The sequence below is a fragment of the Choloepus didactylus genome, chromosome 3 (genome assembly GCF_015220235.1).
Source record: "Choloepus didactylus isolate mChoDid1 chromosome 3, mChoDid1.pri, whole genome shotgun sequence".
Lineage (NCBI taxonomy): Eukaryota > Metazoa > Chordata > Mammalia > Pilosa > Megalonychidae > Choloepus > Choloepus didactylus.
In genome coordinates, this window is record NC_051309.1 from 5,144,378 (window position 1) to 5,168,664 (window position 24,287).

General features: G+C 43.1%; 1 protein-coding gene across 2 annotated transcripts in view; it reads left to right on the forward strand.

Moving 5' to 3' along the window:
• Window positions 1–488: 488 nt before the first annotated feature.
• AFAP1 (actin filament associated protein 1) overlaps window positions 489–24,287 on the forward strand; it is a 191,569-nt gene continuing 167,770 nt past the window's right edge. The window contains exon 1 of one of the 2 annotated variants that reach the window (XM_037829327.1): window positions 489–699. The gene's annotated coding sequence lies outside the window, so the exon portion shown is untranslated. The remainder of the gene's footprint in view (window positions 700–24,287) is intronic. The other variant, XM_037829329.1, reaches the window with a different exon arrangement.

Sequence of the window (24,287 nt, forward strand, 5' to 3'; positions counted from 1 at the left end):
TCCAAAAACCTGACTGGCACTTGACCTCTTTAGGGCGGCCCAGCAGGGCTCGTTCCGGACGCGCCCCAGTTTTGCAGCTGCTGCATTCCTTGCGCAGGTAGTAGGCTCAGAGAAAACGTTTGTTGAATGAATAACAGAGAACGAGCGACCGGGGCTCGTGACTTTGGGTGGAAGGTCATCTCGTTCCTTGGGCCTCAGTTTCCCTTCCCATGAAGCAGCCTCTCTCGCCCTCAGCCCCACAGTGCTGAGTTCTGGGTTTGGGACGGCACAGCCTGCCGATCGGACTCCAAGCGGACGCTGGGGTCGGCGCTCCAGGAACGCAGCGGCCCGCTCGAGTCACCCTCCCCTCCGCCGGGCGCGGCCCCGCCCAGCCTCCCTTTGTCTCGCCCGGCCCCGCCCCCTCGGCCCGGCGCCCTGCCTATTGGTTGGGGGGCGGGCCCATTGGCCGGGGGCGGGGCGCGGAGTGTGCGCCTGCGCGGTCCTGTCGCGGCCGCTGCCTGGAGTCTGCAGAGCTCGGCGGGGAGAGCTGAACCCCAGCGGCTCCGAGCGCGGACCCGGCCGAGGCGGCGGCGGAGCAGCAGAGCAGCGGAGCAGCGGCCCCGCCCCGGGGCTCCATTGTTGCGGCAGCTGCTCGCCTCGGCCCCTCTCGGCCCGGGCGCCGCGGACCAGGGGCGAGCGCTGCCCGGGCGGCGGCCGGAGGTGAGGCGGGCGGGGGTCCCGGGCCGGGCGGGCCGGGGGCGCGGGGCGGGGGCTGCCCCAGGAGGCGGCCGCCGCCCTGAGAGCCGGAGGGACCGGGTCGGGGGCTGAGCGGCCCGGCGCGGCCGCCCTGGCGTTGTCCCGCCCGGGCCGAGACCGAGGGGCTCCGCGCCCTGCGTGGTCCTGCGTGACCCCGCGCGTGGGGGGCCGGGTCGCGCCCGGGCGGGGGCTTCTGTGTCGGACCCCCGCCCCTCCCCGTCCGTGGCGTGGCCAGTTCTCTGCGTGGCTGTCACTAAGAGCGACTCCGTGGGCCCGCGCGCGTGGGGACCTGTCCCTGTGCCCCCCGGGGTGTGGCTGGTTCCCTGTGTGCCTGTCACCAACGGGGACCCTGCGTGGGCCCGCGCGCGTGGGGACCTGTCCCGGTGCCCCCCGGTGTGTGACGGTTCCCTGTGTGTCTGTCACCAACGGGGACCCTGCGTGGGCCCGCGCGCGTGGGGACCTGTCCCGGTGCCCCCCGGGGTGTGGCTGGTTCTCTGTGTGTCTGTCACCAACGGGGACCCTGCGTGGGCCCGCGCGCGTGGGGACCTGTCCCGGTGCCCCCCGGAGTGTGACGGTTCCCTGTGTGTCTGTCACCAACAGGGACCCTGCGTGGGCCCGCGCGCGTGGGGCCCCGGGTCAGCCTGCGAGAGGAAGGCGCTGTCCTGGAGCCCCTTCGACCCCTCCCCTTGGTTCTCTGTCTGCCTGTCACCGAGGGTGACTGCGTGGACGCGCGCGCGTGAGGGTCGCGGCCACCCTGCGAGTGGGGACTCGGCCCCGGTCCCCTCTCCCTCCCGTGGCGTGCCCGGGTGTGAACTGCGGCCCGCCCCTTTGTGTGTAAGTGCTGGGGGCCCGCCTGTTGTTCGGGGCGTCGATCCGTGTCTCCGATGGGGCGGTGTGCGGGTCCCGACGCGTCGGGGTGCCTCGGGCTGCGCGCAGGGCGCAGTTGGCCCGGGGCGGACGACAGGCGGGCTCTTTTATTTATCATTTTATTTGCCAGATGAGCAGAAGCCCGGGAGCAGGGCTTCCGGGGGCCGCGGGCGGCGGGGAGGGCCCGGCCTGGGACCCCCCCGGGAACGCGCGGCGCTGTCACCGCGCCCACCGCCTCGCTGGTGGCGGCCGCCGCGCTTCCTGCTCCCCCAGAGCCGCCTCTGGCTGGAGGGACAGAGCCCTCTGCCTGGCGCTTCTTGATTTCTTCCGTTAGAATTGGGAAGAAAAAAAAAATCTGGAAACCCAGATTTAATTTTGCAGCTTTCAGCGCATGGAGAGTGGAGGAAGCTGTCCCAAGAATTTGGCGGGCTGGAAAAGAACGTTGGAAGCCGGCGAATCCACACCCGGAATTAGGCAAAGGCAGTTGCGGTTGGAGGTCAGATTTAGGAAGGAATTGCCAGGGCGAGGTGGGTGGACAGGGGAACAGTGGGATTTCAGCTGGACGTTGAGACTTGATGCCCCCCTCAGTGACCGGCATCTGGCTGCTAAAGTGGGATCATTCGTTCACTTATCCTTTCATCACATTGAAACAAACACACACCCGTTCTTTCCCAGGGAATGCAAAGTCAATCAAGACAGACTTTCCCTTTTAAGACTGTTAGGGCCTGAGCAAGGGATCTGGGAACTGTAGCAAACCCCCTTGAAATTCTTTCTGGACAGGATGGTGTAAATAAGAGGAATACAAAACAAAAATGTGGCAGTAACCGCGGGCTATCATAAAACCCAGACTCAGCATACACGCCCGGCGTTTCATGATTTGGCTCTTCTGCCTTCTCTCCCCATCCCCTGCCCATCCCACCCTTCACCCCCAGCCAAGGTGGGTCACCTTCTTGTCCTTTCTTGTGGTCTCTCCACAGGTGGGTGGGTTTGGGCAGTAAGTGGTTAACTGGGGCACAGCTTGGTGAAGGCTCTGGTAGCACAGATTGCAGGGAGAGCAGGAAAGAGGTGCATCTAAGTGAGACGCCCGTTTTCTGTACCATGAACCCATGTATTTCATGTTACTTAAAAACTGCAATTCTTCAACTCTCTCAAGGGTTTTTTGATGAATATTTGCTATTAATTCCTAGTGTTTGCTGCTTAATGTAGAATACTGTTAGAATTTATTGGGTCTCATTCTGGTTCTGGAATTAATTTACTATGTTTTCCTGGAAAGTCACCCCTTCTGAGCCTCAGTTTCCTCACATCTGAGGGTCTTATCTCAGGGAATTTTTAAGAACCTTCTCAGTCCTCAATCTTTAATTCTATCAACCAAATATAACAGAGGGAAGTTCTGTTAGTGGCAGTGGCATAAATAGTGGAGATCTTTGAAAACGTAGATGCTAAAGTGGAAGTTCTTTTAGAAAATGTTTGCCTTGGGCTTTGCATCAGGTATCCATGATGGGACCTTGAGAGGCTTTTTGGTGTTGTCTCGCTTGTTCTTCATAATTATGTTTTACTTGCAACATCTTCACTGTATTAAATGGGTTTTATTTTTTTCATCATGAGGCTGTTGGGTGCAACTCTTTTGTCTGGAGCATTTGGTGGATGTTTTATGTGTCATGTGATATCTGCCAACTGCAGGCTTGTGTATGTCCCGGTCTCTATCAGGGATTTTACTTTGGGGAATTGGAAATCAATGGAATTTGGGGAGTGCCTCGAGTATGTGTGCTAAGCTTTGTGTGACAGGTATGTTTCCGACAAGCATAGTTTAAAATGACTTCTTAGCAAAAGATGATGTCATATGTTAAATGACCTATAATGGAGCTCCAAGTTCAAGGAATATGGTAATTAATCCTTTAAACTATTAAGCTCCCTTCCAGTTTATCTGTTTGGTAGGGTGGGAATTTGGTGGAAGACATGTCTCTGGAGAAAGGATACACAACTTTCTCTGCTATTCTTAATTATTTAGATGATTACAGGGATTAAAATTAGATGAAAACAGCCCTCCGTGGGCCAATTTGGTAGTGACACTACTGAAGTACAAGTTTTATTTAACTCAGTAGGATTTTTGTCTTTATTTTGATTTGCAGTCTTTTCTTAATTAAATAAAAAAATAACCTAAGTACTTTGTTACATGCTCCCTGTGCAGTCCAAGATTTCTACAGGTGGCTTGTTTTGTTTAGGAATCTTATTATGGGGGTTCGGGGGGGGGCTTCAAAACCTCAATTGGATTTCCTTTATAATTGCTTCAGATGTATTAATGCTTTCTCTGAAACTCCACTTGCTAATGCTTCTGTGTTGAGAGAGTATTATTTCATGTGTGACAGGTTGGGTTTTTGTATTGATTAAATGGAAAAGAGTTATCTCCTGCAAGGGGATTCCTGGGGATAGAGAAGAGAGGTTTTAAACTCTCCATTTCTGAATTGCCCTGTCTTGTTTTTTACTAAAGGAGGCTAAGTCTTGGAGTTGCCCAGGGCCTTTTGTTAAGTCCAGTGACTTCTCTGAACTTCAGATCCCTTATCTATAACATGGAGTTAATTGATACTATACTATTTCTACGTAGCTCTAGAGATTGTTTTGAGGATCCAATGAAATCATAGATGTAATGGAATTTTTTCACTTGTAAAATATTGCGTTTCTAAGAATTTATTTTAATGCTCCATTAAGAATTTAATGAATCCGATTTTTCATTCAAGCCCCAGATGTTTAATACCCAGGTGATCCTTAATTTGAGGTGTGTTAGGCAGTTCCATTTAGGATTGTTTTCTGCCTTTAATTGTAATATTGTTTGATGTTTTAGCCTTTGGGGGAAACACCAAGTTCATATTTCAGTTACTGTTAATCTTTTCCGACGAAAATGACTGCATGTGCATAATTTAGCTCTTCATAGTCTCTTCCATTGTTTACATTCCCATGGATCTTCCTTTAATGAAGCATAATTTCAATTCCTACTCACCCCTCTTGAGGTTGGGAAGGGCAGGGGGCAGTCAGAGGTCAAGGTGGGCCAAGCATCCACCTGCTGGCAGGTGAACAGCCAGCGACAGTGAGCTGCAAGCCCCAGAGCGAGCCACCTCCAGCGCCCAGGAGCTCCCCAGGTTCCTTCTCTGCCCCAGCCACAGGGGCGGCTCTTTGTGCGGAAGGTTCCCAACCTCCTGTCTCTTTCTCTCCTACCTCCTTCCTGTCCTCTCTACTTCTGAAGGTCCTTGGGAGGATCTTAGGGTGGGAGGATTGCGAAGGCTAACGAAACCTGTCACTGGTCTTGAAAGAAGTTCTATTTCCTGTGCAAATATTCAGTCATACTCTTTGTCACATGTTGACGTAGGTACCTTAGTATCTGCCCAAGTACTGTGCTAGAGAGATGTGAGATGCGAAGAGAGTTGGGGCATGGGGACTCCACGTGCGGAGCCGGGGTCACAGCCTGTGGGAGAAGCAGACCTGGTAAGGGCTGGGGTGAGGTGTGGTCAGGTGTTTGGGGCTGGTTGGTGCACACAGTACAGCATGTATTCTCCCACATGGTATTTTGAGTTCATCAGGTAAGACAGGTATTGGTGGATTTATAAGTTAGGGGAAGGACAGGGAATGACCCAAAAGCTAAAATTTGTACACCTTCTGGGCAGTCACCTGCTTCTTTCAGACTAAGTTTAATGCAAGTCTGTCATGTCTCCGATGGAATAGGGTCATCTCTGCCTACTGCTTTAAGGAAATCATCAGGCTTCTACTGAGCGTCAGTGTGCTACACACCCTCTGTTAGGTTACATATGCTGCAACATATGTTACCGCATCAGTTTTCTATTGCTACTGTAACTATTTACCATCCCCTCTGAAAACATGCATTTACTGGTTCCCAGTTCTGTCGGTTATAAAATTCACTGGGCTGCTTCCTGTCCTGGAGGCTCTGGGGAACAACAGCTTGTTGAGACGGTTGGCTGAGTTCAGTTCCTTGAAGTTACAGGACTGAGGTCCCCGCTTCCTTGCTGACTGTCAGGTGGGGCCTGCCCTTAGCTCCCAGAGGCCTTTCTGGTCCTTGCATGTGCCCCCCACATCTCAGAATCAGCACTGAGACGTCTGTTTTTACTCAGTGTCTCTGACTTCCCTGTTGGCCGCAGCTCTCTTCTTCCCCCACCCGGAGGAAGTTTTCTGTGTTTAACAGCGCCTGTGATTAGATGGGGCCCACCTGGGTAACCCAGGGTACTCTGCCTAAATTAAGGCCCCTTTGGCTGGGTAACGTAACTAACTACTGGCAGGCTCCAGGGATTAGCGCTCGGGTATGTTGGGTGCCATTTTCCCGCCTACTGCAGTTTCCTAATTGATTTATTGCAACATCCTATGAGGTTGTTATTATTGTCCTCATTAGCAAATAAATAAATGAAGATACTGGAATTTTCAGTAAAGTGGCAGGGACCTGACTCTGTGTTGAGCCTTCTTTCCACATCTGTGGGGAAGGTTGGCAGCAGTGAAGATAAGTTATTCTGAAAAAGATCTAAAATTTGTGTTTGGGCATATTTAAATGGACTGCTCTGATCACAAAAGTTTTGCCAAGAAGTCATTCAAGTAATTCCTCTTCTAGAAAAACCAGCCAGGTGGGGAATTTTGGATCTTGACTTTTTTTTTTTGAATTCAGTTTTATTGAGATATGTTCACATACCACACAGTCATCCATGGTGTTCCATCAACTGTCCACAGTACCATCATATAGTTGTGCATTCATCACCCCAATCTATTTTTGAACATTTTCCTTACACCAGAAAGAATCAGAATCAGAATAAAAAATAAAAATAAAAAAAGAACATCCAAATCACCCCTCCCCTTCCCACCCTATTTTTCATTTAGTTTTTGTCCCCGTTTTTCTATCATCCATCAAAACACTGGGTAAAGGGAGTGCAGGGATCTTGACTTTTTGAGGTTTCCATGAAGGACTCTGCATGGGTGAAAGGTGCTTGAATTTAAGTCCATTTCTAGAACAGAACCAGCTGAGTCAACCCAAGAATGATTGTGTTCCTGAGTTTTATAGCATCTAATTCTCTCCAAGTGGAAACAAAGACCTGAAAACAAAGTTTGTACCTTCACTGATAGGTAGGAATTAGGGACATCTCGTGTTCAAGTAAACACCAACATGGTGTTGGAGAGTCTCCAAGTATTTTAAGAGCAAACATGACCTCATGTGATCATGTAGATGTTTTCAATAGTTTTTCATAAGATAGTTTTTGTTTGCAATGAATGACAAGCTCTGATTCGAAATGAAGTTCCTGTAAGAAACCAGAATCTATAATCTTAAAGTTTTAACTTGGTCTTCAGGAATTTATGAACTGCCTGAAATTCTGTGCACACGTTTTGTGTGCCTGTGCATGTGTGTGTTTGCTGGGGAGAGGAGTTATAGCTTTCCATACATTTTGAAAGGGGTTGATTTCCAAATAAGAATGCAGTGCTTAACCCAATATTCTTGTTGGTCTAGTATCAGATTTTGTTTTAAAATTAAATATCCATTTTTAAACAAAGTTAAACAGGCACATAGTTTTGAGAGTCCAAAGTTCTGCAAGGCTTAGAAAGAAAACAGTAAAATTCCTGCCCTGCCACACCCTTCTCCACCCTGACTCCTGCTCCCCAGAGGCAACCATTTTTAACTATTTCTTCTAGATTTTTTGTTTGTTTTTGCCACCCTACTGTGGATTTAAGACACTGACCCTACGCCTTCCTCTACTGCCCACTTCTTTCTCCTTCAACCTCCTAGTATAATGTTGTTAAAGGTTTTGTTTGAATAAATATTAATCAATACTTACTACGATTATGTAGATGTTTATAGCTGCAATTTTAGTCTATTTTGATTACATTTCCTTTCTTTTATAGTTTTTTTTTTCCTGTTCCCTAGAGTGAATAATTGCCTTACTTTGTTTTCTATGTATCTGTCATTTATTGACATGCCTCCGCCCCCCTCCCACCTGAAGTATAAATCTCCTGTCAGTATATTTGTATGCATCAGGCAGTCTATCCATTTTGTTCTTTTCTTAGGATACTTCTTTGTGGACCTGATTTTTCTCCTTTTGTATTCTAGATTGCTTGTTTTCTAGGCTTGTAGACTTAAGATCTTTCTATCAACTGTGAGAATTCCTGTCACCTCTTCCCTGGTGAGATTCCTCCTTTTTAAATTTTCTGTCTTATTTTGGTTGAGCACGTTCACTAGTAGCTTTCTAAGAAAGGATTTTTTTTTTAAATCTTGAATGTTGGAATATTTTACTCTTACCTTTAATGGATAGTGTGACTGGGTATAGAATGCTGGACTAGAGATAATTTTCCTGTGGAATTTTTAAGACCTTGGTCAACTTCTAATGTGGCTGCCAGTAGGGACAAAGCCATTCCTTTGTGTGTGATGTGCTCTTTCCTCTGTGTAGTCTCCTGGCGTTCAGAAATTTCGTGGTGGTGAAGCCAGGGTTTGGGTCATTTTTCATTCCGTGCGTTGGGAACTTGGCCACCCCAGTCCATCTGAAAACTCTTGTCCTCTATTCTGAACATATATGCTGCTGAATTTCTTATACTTTTTTTCTATCTTTCCATTGCTGTATCTTTTTTTAAAACTTTATCAAAAAATTAAAAAAAATTTCAAACAAAATAAAACAAAGGAATAAGAAAAACAAATATCCTAAAATAACTACACTGCTTCCAATAAGCTCCATTGCTTTGTCTTTTTGCTTTCCTTTTTGGGAGAGCCCCTCAACATTTCTGTAGATGCATCTATGAATTTTTTATTGGCTTAATATTTTTAATTTTAAGAACTCCTTTATAATCCCTGAAAATGTTAGAAAAAAAAATCCTTCTCTTGTTTCAAGGATGCAGTCATATTTGGTTTTAGTGGGCTGTCTCATAAAGCCTAAACCATTTGGTAGTCGTTTCATTGTACTTCTAAGATTTGAAAGAATAGCCTTTCAATCCATTACCTGTTTTCTAATACAGAAAAAAGGGCATATTTTTCAACCCTTGGAGGTGTTAGAACACAGCCATTATATGTTCTAAAACACCTCAGTTTAAACACTTCTCTTCATGGCCGCATTGCTGCTAAACATTGTCCCCTGCCTTGTACACTTAATGTTGTTCTTCTGCCCACTCAGGGTTCTGGGTGGTGCTGCCGTTGGTAAGTTTGGCGTTTGGAAATGTTGGTTTTCTTTTACTTGACCAAACACATGTCCCTAGTATATGGATGCAGTACTGCTTGGGGCACTTGAGGAGAGATGAGTAACTTTGTCAAATCTCCTTTCTGGGTCTTTTTTTTTTTTTTTTTTTTTTTAACTACAAGAAAAATTGTTTTTTTTTTTTAGCAGTAAGAAAAAAATGATAAGAAAAATAATATGTCATACAATACAATATACTAGTAAGGACAGCAAATAACACCACTACCAAGAATCCCATATTCCTCCCCTATATCCCCCTCATATACATTTAGCATTGGCATATTGCCTTTGTTACATTTCATGGAGGTATATTACAATGTTACTGTTGACCATAGACTCCAGTTTGCTTTGATTATGTTTTTTCCTGAATACCATCCCCTTTTCAACTCTCTACATGGTTGACATTCATTTGCTTTCCCACATGCAAAAACATTTTTATATTTGTATATTTAGTAACAGTCATTGGCCACTCCAGTTTTTGCCACGTTATACAGTCCCAGTCTTTATCATCTATCTTTACCTCTGGTGTCATACATTCTCCTATCCCACCTCTTTCAGCTTTACTCACAGACATCTTTGTTCAGTGTACTTACAATACCGTGCTACCATCACACAGTATTATGCTATCTATTTCTGGATCTATGCAATCAATTCTAAACATTCTGTAGTCCTTCAGCATCAAATGGCTGGGCTCTGCCCTCTTTCTATCTCCTGGTCGCCTGTGTTGTCAGCTTTTAACTCCCCAAGTTTGTTCATTAATGTCTGTTCATATTAGTGAGACCATACAGAATCTGTCCTTTTGTTTCTGGCTAACTTCACTCAACATAATGTCCTCGAGGTTCATCCACATTATTACATGATCCATGTCTTTGTTCTGTCTTACAGCTGCATAATATTCCATCATGTGTATATACCACAGTTTGTTTATCCACTTGTCCTTTGATGGACATTTGGGCTGTTTCCATCTCTTGGCAATTGTGAATAATGCTGCAATAAACATTGGTTTACAAATGTCTGTTTGTGTCTTAAGTATATATACCTTGCTATATATACCTAGCAATGGAATAGCTGGGTCATATGGCAAATCTATATTTAGCTTCCTGAGGAACCTCCACACTGTCTTCCAGAGTGGTTGCACCATTCTACAGTCCCACCAACAATGAATAAGTGTGCCTCTTTCTCCACATCCTCTCCAGCACTTGTCATTTTCTGTTTTTTGGATAATGGCCATTCTGGTAGGTGTGAGATGATATCTCATTGTGGTTTTGATTTGCATTTCCTTAATAGCCAGTGAAGTTGAGCATTTTTTCATATGTTTTTGAGCCATTTGTATTTCCTCTTCAGAAAAATGTCTGTTCATGTCCTTTGCCCGTTTTTTAATTGGATTGTTTGTCTTTCTGTTATTGAGATGCAGGATTCCTTTATATATTCGGGATATTAAACCCTTATCTGATATGTGGTTTCCAAATATCATCTCCCATTGTGTAGGTTGCCTTTTTACTTTTCTGACAAAGTCCTTTGATGTACAAAAGTGTTTAATTTTTAGGAGATCCCATTTGTCTATTTGTTCTTTGGTTGCTCGCGCCTTGGGTGTGAGGTCTAAGAAACCAACTCCCGTCACAAGATCTTTAAGATATTGCCCTACATTTTCTTCTAAGAGTTTTATGGTCTTGGTGCTAATGTTTAGGTCTTTGATCCACTTTGAGTTAATTTTGGTATAAGGTGTGAGATGGACATCCTCTTTCATTCTTTTGGAAATGGATATCCAGTTCTCCAAACACCATTTATTGAACAGGCTGCTCTTTCCCAGTTGCTTCGGCTTCACTGCCTTATCAAAGATCAGTTGTCCGTAGATGCGAGGGTCTACTTCTGAACACTCAATTCGATTCCATTGATCAGTATATCTGTCCTTATGCCAGTACCATGCTGTTTTGAGCATTGTAGCTTTGTAATATGCTTCAAAGTCAGGTAGTGTGAGACCTCCCACTTCATTCCTTTTTCTCAAGATATTTTTGGCTATTCGGGGCACCTTATCTGGGTCGTTTTTAATAAGAAAAGTTATTAAGAAACAGCAAAAGAAGTGATAATGACAGGTCCTTGTCCTGGAGGTTAGATAATGGTGTGACATGTGACAAACCAGAGTAATCTTTAGCTGTGATAGGTGGAGCTGGGTGTGTGGTGCTGACAGCTAGTCTGGAGCTTTCCGTCAGAGCTAATGTACAGAATTGGCTTCCTGGGCGCAGGACGCGGTGCCTCTAGGTGGTGTTTGAGGGACAGAGATACGTGGTAGTGTCCAACGAGGAAAAGAGACTGGGTCTGAAAAGTGTTTCTGAGCTGAGCATTTTGAATGACATTTGAAACCTGCAGAGGGTTTTCCCACACATTTGCAGTCTACCACATCTCACATACTTTAGGTCTTAGATGTGGAAATGCACGTGAAGGTGGCCACCAGCATGAACATTAAGGATAATTGAGTGTAAGATCATTGAGGACATCCAGCATGACGTTTTCTTTTTCAAATCCCCTCTTCCCAGTGAATTCAGATTTGTGTATTGGGAGGTCATAATTAGGTTTCTTGACATTTTTCTCCAGATGGGTTAACTCTTTGAATTATGCTCTTCTTGAAGAGTGGCTCTCTAAGAAGCTCTGATGCATTGTCTTTATGGTAAGGGAGAGCAAACTCTTCAAAAAGATGGTATTATTGAAGTCTTTTGGTGCCTGTGGCATCACTGTCATCATTGTTACCATTTGTTGAGTGTTCCAGGCTCTGTGTGACCACTTGACATATATTCTATCTTTTAATCTTTTCAGTATCCTGTGAGGTAGAGGCTCTCCTCCTTTTACAGATGACAACAAGGTTGAGACATTGAGTAACTTGCGCAAACTCATCAAGGAGGTAGAATTTAAACTCCTGACTCCAAAGCCTGTGTTTTCACTAGCGCACCACACTGCTTCTTTATTTGTTATGACTTCCTGTGGTCTCTAGTTCTGACACCAAGTTGATTTGTAAGCCCAAGAACCATTATAATAGAGCTGTCACAGCACGGCTGAGAACAGCTTAGTTGCTGTACCTGGCCGATAGGAAGTACTTGTGCTCTCCTGATCTTTTATTCATTTGTTTGTTCATTCATTTGTTCAGTGGCCCTGGAGTAGCTCTTCTGTGTAGAGGAGAATAAGTCAGAGCTCTAGCCCAGGTGCAGCTCATAGGTGCACGCAGTGGGAGAGGCAGATGTGTGTGGAACTAACTGGGTCAGATCCTGCCAGATGCTGTCTGAGAGGTCTGAATGGAGTACCCAATGCGAGAGAAGGTTCAGGAAGGAGGAAGGGGCCTGGGAGGTGGCACTGAGCAGCCCAGGCTTTCTCAGCTCTCAGAAGCATGCGGTCGGCCAGCCACACTTGAGTGGCTTTACCCGACTTCTGTTTACTTTTTAGTGCAGTACGGTTGGTTAACAAGACAAAAAAAACAGTCATCTGCCTGTCAGGAATGTTCTACAAGTCCTTGGTTTAGTTTTGCAGTTTGGCAGGTTTGTGCAGCCTGGGGAGGAGGAGAGCAGTGTCTGTGACCTGGCTTGTCATCAGCCAGGTAAGGCTCGGCGTTATCACGACCGCGTCTGGAGAGACTCCAGCTAGACAGGTATTTGGAGAAGACAAAGAAAACTGATCTGCACAGGGCGTGAGAGACACTCTCACCTGAAAAGGCAGGGCCCCAGACACGTGCTCTGTCCTCCAAGTGAGATGACCTCACAGAACAAAAAGGGTCTCCTCTCCCAAGACTGAACCATCTTTTGTACCACGGCGTGAAGACTTTCTGAAGCCTCCAAAATAACATGATCTCTCAGTTTCCGCTGAGCCTGAGGTGTGTGCAGCCAGGTGTAATGGAAGAGCCACAGGCTGGCCAGACTTGGATTTGCATTCTGGCTCTGGCACTTAATTACTAATAATGGGTAATCCTGGATAAGTCACTTTCTCTGAGCCTCTTATATAAAATGGGGGACACCATATCAATTTTATAAAGGTAAAAATATTAAATGAGATAATGACTATAAAGTGCTTTGTATGGTGTGAGACATTCGGTGAGCCCTGAGTGAAATGGGGGGGGGGGGTTAGCATTATTGGTAGTGATGAAGGAAACTGGGAAAGTATTTACTGATTGTTTTAGTTTCCCAGTGGCTAAAACAAATACCATGCAGTGGGTTCGTAAGGAATGGGAATTTATTGGCTCAGGGTTTTGAGGCTAGGAGACATCCAAAATTGAGGTGTCGGCAAGGTGACGTTTTCTCCCAGAAGACACCCTATTATTGTTTTCCTGGGGCCGGCTGCTGGAGAGCCCTGGTCCTTGGCTTTTCTGCTTTCCTGTCCTGTGACAGTGCACATGGCGGCTGCTCCTGGCTTCTCTTCTGGGTTCCATTGCCTTCCGGCTTCTGGCTGCTCCCTATGGGATTTCCTCTGTGGGGTTCTCTGCAAGGGCTCTAGGAATAGGATTAAGACCCATCCTGATTGGGCTGGGTCCCACTTTCTTGAAGTAGCCTCTCCAAAAGGTCCTCCTTACACTGGGTCCACACTCACAGGGGTGGATGTAGACTAAGAATGTGTTTTTCCGGGGTAATGGCTCCAAGCCACTGTACCTAACTTGAGTTCTTAGGCTGGAACTGAATAAAAGAGCTTAGAAAAAGACCCGAAAGGTAGACCTAGAGAGGAATGAAACAGGATTTGTTATTATTGAACAGGTGAAATTTGGATTGTTTATTTACAGCCGGATACCTGCTGTATCTCAGGACTCCCCGAGTCTTTTCAAACAGAGAGCTTTGACTGTTGTGTGGAATTGGTATTGGTGGCCGTCTAAATTGGGCTGAAGCTATTGGATGAAAAACTCATGGATGTGATGTCAGGAAGGTTGGATTGTGAAACAGAACTGAGTGCAGGTTCTGGTGCTGTAACTGGATCTGTGAGCTAGTGCATGAAGGAAGGTTCACTTAACTGCAAAAATTTTATTTTTACAAAAAAAAAAAAGCATCGGAGTGTCTGTGTCGATTTTGTGTAATATAGTTCATTTAAAATGGTATTGGAGCATCATTGGATTTAGACTGGAAGAAGATTTTTTTTGTTTCTACAACTTTAACTTCCTGAAACAATCCCACCATGCTTTGAAGATTTTTGAGTAAAAAATCACATTGTCCAGCAACCTGTTTTGGGGCGAATTCATATATAATTATATAAATTATAAATAAATTATATATACACGTTTGTTTAAACATTCCATAAATATACATATAAGACTGAAAAACAGATTTTCAACCTCCCCATCTCTAGAGGTCATCATCGTTAATAGTTAAGTATGTTTCCTAAACTTTTTTGTGTGTGCATTATCAATACAGTGTGAGCATATATATGTTTCATAGTAGCTAACAATTATTCATTCATGCAACAGCTGTTTATTGAAGTCCCACCGTGTGCTGGGCTCTGTTCTGAATGCCTTCCATGTGGTGACTCGTTTAGTTCTTAGAGCAACCCTATTATTGTGACCATTTTGCAACGAGGTAACCAAGGCCCAGAGAGGTTAGGGAACTCGTCCAGCGTCACACAGCCAGACCCGGTGGAGGGAGGGTGTGTGCCTAGGTAAAACCATCACACGAGATCGCCTGTCCACACCTTACAACCACCTGTCAAAACTTGCTCCAACAAGAGTTAATGTGAAATTCCCCAGAACAGTATCGATGAGGTTTCTTTACCTCTTCAAGCTCAAACCCAAATCTCTGAATGCTTCTGAACGCTGGCTGGGGCCCCTTGAGGCCTGAAGACGCGGCCTCCTCTGGCCTGCCCCGTGGCCCTGCCCCTCTGATCCGGCTGCTGGGAAGGCAGTGGTAGAAGACAGGCCGGCGTGGGGCTTTCTCCTCGGAGGGTGGAGGCCGGTGGGCCTTTGACCTTGGCCACTTGGAGAGAAGAGGAAGAAGGAAAGAACTTGGTCATGGTGTGATCCTGACTGCGGGAATGGAGCACGGCGCAGCAGCCTCCGGGAGCCGGGCTCCCCGACTCACTTCTCTTCTCCTGTGTAGACCTCACGAGGGGCTTTCTCCCTCTGGAGGCCAATAAAGCGACTTCAGACCCACCCGGGGCAGGTGATGGTCTGCCCTGTCTGCATACAAATAACACTCTCAAATGTTCCTCGACAGGGCTGTGGGTTTTGTTTTGTTTTGGGGTTTGTTTTTTTTTTTTTTGACACAAGTTCATTTTGATTCAATAGGTACATTTTCTATTGCCGTTACAGATTAAAGTTTTGATTTTGACAGAAAACGACTTAAGGGATGAGATAATATGGTATATGCAAGTCTGCTAAATATAGAAGTAGGGAGTAGTATAGAAAAATCACTTCTTAATTACGGAACATGTAATATGAAAGTTAGAAGGGACCCATTCTTAAGTTGAAAAAATTGAAAGAAATCTCATGTTTTGGTATCCCTCCATGATACGTTTGGATAATGGGGTGGAAAATGGTATCATTGAATGCTGTGTGACTAGAAGATGCTAAGTGTGGGAACCTTTTCCTGGGACAGCCTTTCTCCCTTGGAAAGGTGGGGCAGGGGGAAGGAACTCACAGCTGTTAAACCCCCCAAATTCGTCATCTCTTTGTACCCATACAGTGTCTCATTTAGACTCAGAATCTTGGAGGTAAAGATTATTTTTATTAATGATGAAGATAGAGGCTGAGAGAAGTTAAGAAGCTTGTTCGAGGTCACGTAATTATAAGTAGAAAAAGGAAATACTGGATGAACTCAGTTGTTTGACTTCCAAGCCCTTGATCTTTCCTTCACTGCGTGGTTATTTCCTTAGGAGCTATGAGAGTGACGGACTGCAGAACTCTAGGCAGCAGGGTTTTGCTGATGGCTTTGAGCTCTTCTGGACCTGGAAGCTGTCAAGCTGGGAATCTGTAGAGTTATGGATTGACTGATGGGAGAGGAGTGCCTGGCTTGAGACTTATTTTTCCTCTTGTTGGTAAAAATATTAAATGACAGATAACGACTTCTAAAATTTTCCCAGCATCTGTCTCCTGGAAGATGTTTTTTACATTGAAACTGAGTCAGAATGAATGTAAATTGTTGGCCACTAACTGTGAAATTTTAAAATAGAAAGACTTGAGTGGTATTGCCTGGGCTTCTTTTTCATCCATTGTTATGAAAATCTGTTTTTATCCAGCCTGTGGTTGACCCAAATCCCTATAATCACAGTCCTTGTGCATTTTCTTATCAGGGTTGGTTTTTCCACCTACTGAGCCTAGGTTATTTTTTTGTAACATTTATCGGTACAAAGGTATTGGCTGTAGAATTTGTGAATTGGAAGGGATCTTAAAAGTCTACGAGGTCAGCTCTTTGATTTTTTTAAATGCAATTTTATTGAGAAATGTTCACACACTGTATCATCCATCCAAAGAATACAATCAGTGGCTCACAGTATCATCATATAGTTGTGCAGTCATCACCACAATCGATTTTAGAACATTTTCTTTACTCCAAAAAATAAAAAAACAAGAAAATAAAGAATAAAAAAGAACACCCAAAACATCCCATACCCCTTATCCCCCCCCCAATAGTTAATTAATTTATTTTTGTCTTTATTTTATTACTCATCTGTCCATACACTGGATAAAGGGAGTGTCAGTCACAGGGTTTTCACAATGAAAGTCACCCCATAAATGCTGTATAATTACACAATCATCATCAAGAATCAAGGGTAGTGCATTACAGTTCAACAGTTTCAGGTATTTCCTTCTATCCTAATACACTCGAAACTAAAAAGGAATAGCTATATAATGCGTAAGAGTAACCTCCAGAATGACCTCTCGACTCCATTTGAAATCTCCCAGCTGCTGAGACTTTATTTTGTTTCATTTCTTTTCCCACTTTTGGTCAAGAAGGCATTGTCAATTCCATGATGCCAGGGCCAGGCTCATCCCCGGGAGTCATGTCCCACATTGCCAGGGGGGTTTACACCCCTGGGAATCATGTCCCATGTAGGGAGAAGGGTAGTGAGTTTATTTGCAGAGATGGTTTACAGAGAGAAGCCACATGTGAGCCACAAAAGAGGTTGTCTGGGGGTGACTCTTAGGCATTCTTGTAAGTAGGCTTAGCTTCTCCTTTGGAGGAATGTTTCATAATGCTTGAGAGAATATCAGGAATTCCCCAGTGGGGAAGTTTAATATTTCCACATTTTTCTCCAGTTCCTCAAGGGGATTTTGCAAATACTTTTTTAATTTTCTGCCCCCGGTACTCTGGAATGTATGCAGGTGTTACATTAACCTGTACAGAGCAACAGGCTCTCGTTCCCTATTTCAGGTTCCATGTAATTATGTTTTTTAAATAAACTGATCATACAGGTTACATCAGATAGTGTGCTACAGGAAATTAAAATTTTGTACCAAGTAAACATCTCTTGCTTTGGTCTCACACTGAAACTGGAGTTTTAATACACAGTCAGTATCATCCTTTGCCCTGTAATCTGAGTTACCTTAGTCCTAACCCAGGTCCATTTCAGTCATTTCTCTAATTAGAGTCTGATCTTTTCTTCAGCAGTTGCTGAGTGGAGTAATGCTAACTCTCAGAGCTGCAGAACTCTATCTCTGGATCTCAGGTGTCACACAGACACCCAAAATTCCAGGGAACTGCCAGGTTATACCCAAAGAGCTCAGCATTTCAGAATTTAGAAATAAGAGTTAAAACTCAGGAATAATAGATGTGACTGCTGTAAGAGTTTACAATCTAGGAACCTTTACAATGAGGCTTATTGATCATTTTGTGCTTCTAAATCATCCATTGCCCAATCTCTGCCCACCTTCTATCCTCTGATAACCTATACTTTCGAATTCAATTCTCAGCGTTTGCTCATTATAGTTTGTTTATACTAGTGAGACCATACAATATTTGTCCTTTTTGTTTCTGGCTTATTTCACTCAACATAGTGTCCTCAAGGTTCATTCACCTAGTTGCATGCCTCATTACTTCATTCCTTCTTATAGCTGCTCAATATTTTATTATATGTATACACCACAGTTCGCCCTTCTGTTCAGCAGTGGATGTACCCTTAGGACACCTCCATCTATTGCAGATCGTCAGTAATGCCGCCATAAACGCCAATGGGCAAATGACTGTTCATGTCTCTACTTCCAGTTCTTCCAAGTGTGTACTAGATAATGGGGTTGCAGGAGCATATGGTAACCCTGCACCCAGCCTCCTGTACCATACCAACTGGCCCTACACCACACCGGCCTCCAGAGGGGCTGCACCGTTCTACTTCCCTACCAACACTCAATAGGTGTGTCTCTCTCCACAGCTTCTCCAGCACTTGCATTTCTCTGTTTATTTATTAAACAGTTTTATTCACACCCCATACAGTCCAGTCTAAGTGAACAATCAGTGGCTCCCAGTATAGTCACATAGTTAGGAATTCACCACCACAATCTACGTGCAAACATTTCCATTTCTTCTGCAAATAAAGAAGAGGAAAAAAGAAAAATCAAGAATAAAAAAAAATAAAAAGGAGAAACAACAACGACAGGATGAGAATCCCATAGCCCTCCCTTATGTCACCCTCTTATTGACATTTAGCTTTGGTATATTGTCTTTGTTACAGTTAATGGAAGAATATTGCAATGTTATTGTCAACTTTAGACCCAAGTTTGCATTGACTGTATTTTTGCCATATACCTTCCGTTTTCAACAGCTTACAATGATGACATTCATTTGTTCTCCCTTATGTAAAAATTTTTATATATTTGTACATTTAATCACCATCCTTGTTCACTCTAGGTTTTGCTAAGATATATAGTCCCAGTTTTTATCCTCTATCTTTCCTTCTGGTATTATACTTGCCCCTGGCCTTCCTCTTTCAACTTTACTCACACTCTGCTTTGTTCTTTTTACTTACAATATTGTGCTACCATTAGAGTATAGTGCTATCCATTTCTGGATCTTTACAGTCAATCTTGTTGAACATTCTGTACTCATCAGCATCAAATACCCAATCTCTACCATCTTTCTATCTCCTGATAACCTGTGTTCTCAACTTTAACTCTCAGAGTTTGCTCGTTATAGTTACTTCATATTAGTGAGAACAGACATTGTTTGTCCTTTTGTTTCGGCTAAGTTCACGCAACATAATGTCCTCCAGGTTTATCCACATTGTTGCATGCATCATGACTTTATTCTGTCTTACATCTGTGTAATACTCCATCGTATATATATACCACAGTTTGTTCATCCACTCATCCATTGGTGGTCACTTGGACTGTTTCCTTCTCTTGGCAAATGCTATAATTATAATTGCTATATAATAATCCAATGCTGCTATGAACATTGGAGTGCCAATGCCTTTTTATGTCCCTGCTTTCAGTTCCTCCGGGTATATAGCTAGTAATGGGATTGCTGGATCATACAGCAGTTCCAAACTTAGCTTCCTGAGGAACCTCCACACTGCCTTCCAGAGTGATTGCACCATTCTACATTCCCACCAACAGTGAATAAGTGTGCGTCTTTCTCCACATCCTCTCCAGCAATTGTAATTTTCTGTTTTTTTTTGGTTTGTTTGTTTGTTTGATAATGGCCATTCTAGCAGATGTGAGATGATACCTCATGGTTTTGATTTGCATTTACCTAATTGCTAGTGAAGTTGAGCATCTTTTCATTTGCTTTTGAGCCGTTTGTATTTTTTCTTCGGAAAAGTGTTCATGCGTTTTGCCCATTTTTAAATTGGGTTGTTTGTCTTTTTGTTGTTGACTTGCAGGATCTCTTTATATATTCTGGATATTAAACCCTCATCTGATACGTGGTTTCCAAATATTGTCTCCCATTGTGTAGGCTGCCTGTTAACTTGCCTGACAAAGTCCTTTGATGCACAAACGTATTCAGTTTTGAGGAGATCCCATTAATCTATTTCTTCTTTCATTGCTCGTGCTTTGGGTGTAAGGTCTAGGAAACCACCTCCTATCACAAGATCTTTAAGATATTTACCTACATTTTCTTTTAATAGTTTTATGGTCTTAATAATTGTTTAGGTTTTTGATCCATTTCGCATTAGTTTTTAGTTAAGGTGTGAGATTGGGGTCCTCTTTCATTCTTCTGTATATAGATATTCAGTTCTCTAAGCATCGTTTCTTGAAGAGTCTGCTCTGCCCCAATTGATCGACTTGACTGCCTTATTAAAGATCAGTTGTCTGTAGATGAGAGGGTCTATTTCTGAACACTCAAGTCAGTTCCATTGGTGAGAATATCTATCTTTATGCCAGTACCATGCTGTTTTGACCACTGTAGCTTTGTAATATGCTTTGAAGTCAGGTAGTGCGAGATCTCCCACTTCATTTTTTTTTCTCAAGGTACTTCTAGCTGTTTGTGGGACTCTGCCCTTCCATGTAAATTTGATTATTGGTTTTTCTATTTCTGCAAAGTAAGTTGTTGGGATTTTAATTGGTACTGCTTTGACTCTATAAATCAAATTGAGTAGTATTGACATCTTAACTATATTTAGTCCTCCAATCTGTGAATATGGTATGTCCTTCCATTTATTTAGGTCTTCCTTATTTCTTTTATCAGTTTTCTTTTGTAGTTTTCTGTGTGTAGGCCTTTTATGTCCTTGGTTAAATTTAATTCTAAATATTTGATTCTTTGATTGCTGTTGTAAATGGACTTTTTTTTTCTTGATTTCTTCCCCAGATTTCTCCTTACCAGTGTATAGCAACACCACTGAGTTTTGCATGTTAATATTCTATCCTGTCACTTTGCTGTACTCATTTATTTGCTCTAGAAGATTTGCTGTAGATTTTTTGGGATTTTCTAAGTATACAATCATGTCATCTGCAAACAGAGAATGTTTTACTTCTTTCTTTCCAATTTGTATGCCTTTTATTTCTTTTTCTAGCCTAATTGCTCTAGCTAGAACTTCCAACACTACGTTGAATGACAGTGGTGACAGTGGGGATCCTTGTCCCTGATTTTAGAGGGAAATCTTTCAGTCTTTCCTCACTGAGTGTGGTGTTAGCTGTGGGTGTTTCATGTATTGCCTTTATCAAGTTGAGGAAGTTTCCTTCTATTCCTATCATTTGAAGTGTTTTCATCAAGAAAGGATGTTGAATTTTGTCAAGTGCCTTTTCTGCATATATCAGGGTGATCATATGTTTTTTCCCCTTTGATTTATTGATCTTTATAGATTAACTGGGATGCAGAGAAAGGTATTAGCCTTGTCAGTGGCAAAGCCAGGAAAGATTCAGTGCTGTTTCTGTCACAATAGTGCTAAAGGGTTAGCCTAAAGTGAAATGTTTTTATAGTTGATTTTTGTTTATCCCTGCTTCTGACTTTTATTATAAAAGCAAATTTAAATTGCCTTTCTGTATTATTAAAAAGATAAAAAAATGCTGATTTGTTTACATATAGGGTATCCTTTATTCCAACCGTTATTCAGTTGCTGTTTTCAACTTGGTTCGGAGGAGAGGGTTCTAGAACACTGGCTTTTGTATTTAAGTTGGTGATGCCATACGAATAAATGGGCCATCCTTTCTTTGTGTGTAAAGATGGCCCTGAGAACCCAAGGCCAGTGCTCTTGGTCGTGTCTTCCTAATTGCTTCTTGTATTTATTATAATAGCGTCTTCTCTTTTCCCGCACCACCCTATCTTGTATATATGGATTAAATGATATCTCATACTCTGCTGTGAGCATTACATTTCTATACAAGCTCTTTAAGTGGTTTTCCATTGTTAAATGGAGTGTAGACCTTCATGATCTGGGTGTGAAACTGATCCAGAGCAGGGGTTCTCTGTGCGATGCACTCAAATCACCAATCCCCGAGCCACCTGCATTTCAAAGAGAGAAAGAGTTTATTGCTAAGCATGAAGCAGTAGATCCAAGGGCCTGTCGGTCTAAGTATCTGTCTCTCTGAACTGCAGTAACTCTGTAGTTTTAGTCTCAAAAGTTGGGCAGGTTTTAGGATATTGAGTACAATGGCTTAAGATGATGAGGTAAGAGATGATCTAACTATTGTGCATGGATTGATTATATGCTTAGTCACAGAACGGATGTGAGAAAAGGGATGTAAATATGATGAGGGATGTGATTTTTAGTATTATAATGAGGTACAGGTCACTGCCTTCAGGAAATTCTAGGTTGCTGTTCTTTCCAATGTTCAGGTTTGTTTATAGTAATTACAGTACTAAGGCCTTGAATGGTGGTGCCTAGAGGGTTTTCTTTTCCTTTTTCTCTGGGACTCCAGGAGTATATATATGCACTTGTTTCTCTTTAAGCAATTTGAATAGGGCTCTTTTAAGACTTTTTTGTTAATTTGCTGTTACCATCTGGAGGTATGAAAATGTACTACTCTGAACAAGCAGACAGACACAGATAGAAAGTTAGACACAGAAAGAAACAAACACAAAATATACTTTTGAGAGGGACAAATAAAGTATTAAATTTATATCATGTCATCCCATTTTTGCTTTCCAATGCAGAACAAATCTAATTGTACAGTGTTTTTGTTTTTGTTTTTTTCTATAGAACCATTTCCAGGCCATTCTCTCCTGATTCTAAATCATATTGAGGTCAGACTGTATTACAGATATAAATCATTTTTTTTTTCATAGGCTCACAACTAAAACCTTTCCATGTTTTCAAAATACAGCCCAAGGGGCTACTTTTAGGAATGTTATTAGAATTAAAATTTCCCATTTTATAAACTGTCAGTTATCAGTAAATAATTAGGAACACTTGAACAATACAAATTCAGTTACACACGAGCTAGTTTAAACAGACCCTTAACACTATATATTTAAACAACTAACTAATTAATAATTAAACAGAACCCACCAATTAACAATTAACAATTAAGTCAAATATTTAATTTCCCTAAATACCAATTAATTGTTGGATTACGAATTTCCTAGGAGTACGCGACGGACAGGCTCAGGCGATGACCTTAAACCCCATGCAGAAGGGTACTCAGAAAACAGAAGGTGTAGCCATCAGAGCAAACGGGGATTGTCCTGGAAGCGGAACCCGGGGTCTCGAAACCCAGGTCCAGGGGACTCGAACCGCAGTACTGACTTCCTGACCACTTTTGCCTCCAGTCACACGTGAGGACCTGGGACTGGAAGCGGCTTCTCTCTTTGAAGCTTTAAAGCGCCGAGGGCCTGGAGTGCCGGCAGAGCAGAAGAAAACCTGGTTGCCGAGACTCTGGCGGCCACAAAAGGCTCAATTACCGTTTTTACCTGTCTTGCTGGGGCTTCAGAACTTTGAGCAGTCAGGCTCCTTATTTCTTAGGGACCTTGTCCCATCTGGGTCGCTAAATTGGTACCGATCGAAAGCGATGAGTTCTCTGCCCAATACACTCAAACGACCAATTCCTGAGGCACTGGGGTTTCCGAGAGAGAGAGCTTATTGCCAAGTGTGGAGCAGGAGATCCGATGGCTTTATCAGCCTAAAAATCTGTCTCCCCAAACTGTGGTAACTCTGATGGATTCATGGTATCAAAAGATGGGCAGGTTTTAGGATAGTGAGCGCAGTGGCTCGAGATGATGAGGTTAGAGATGACCTAATTATTAAGCATGAGCAGATGGATTGTGTGCTTAGAGAACGTATGCAAGGAAATGGCAGCCTTAATGTGACAACGGGCATGGTTTTTAGTGTTATACTGAGGTATAGGTCACTTACAGGTTAAAGTTTAAACTACTGCGCATGTTGTGGGCCAATTTTGGTTAGATCCAGCTTGGTCTAGCAAGATAGTGTAGGAATTGGGGTGGGTTCTGGGCTGATTCAAGGCCTTTCATTAATAAATACTAGGGGCTGTCTTTAGTGGTCATCAGATTCTAAAGTTGAAAAACAGAATAAGGGGGTATAAGTGGGGCCAGTCTGAAGGTTTTACAATCACGAGATAAAGGTTATATAGTTTTACAGACATTATTAGAGATCGAGGCAGAAGAATTATAGTTCAGAGATTTCGGCTATTTCCCTTTGTCTATTATAATATGCCAGAAAGTAAGAAAAGCATCTATATAATGATTCAGTAATGTAATTATTTGTTAATTCTTAACTCACAGTTGTGAGTGCAGTCTACAAGTTTGAGTTTCTTTCTTACTTTGACTATTGTCAACTTTATCCTCCAGCCAGCTGCTGAAGCACTTTCTTAACCTGTCTTATATACTCTTTATACTCTCCCGCCTCTTCCTCTTTCTTTTGGGACTCAAGTACAGTTTAGTGATTAAGTTCACTTGGTGGTCTTTCCATCTGGAATGCCAGCACCCCACTTCTGCTGTTCAGCTCTTCTGCAACCTTCATGGCTTATTTGAAATATTCCCATTTCATGATCCTTTCCCTGACATCTAAACTAGAATTATACTTTCAACCTTTGAACATTGATAATATTTAAATTTTTTCTCATTTAATTAACACAACAATCTTGTCAGTTAGGTAGTATTTGTTCTCCTGTTTTTACTAGTTAAGTTTAAAATATTTATTTCA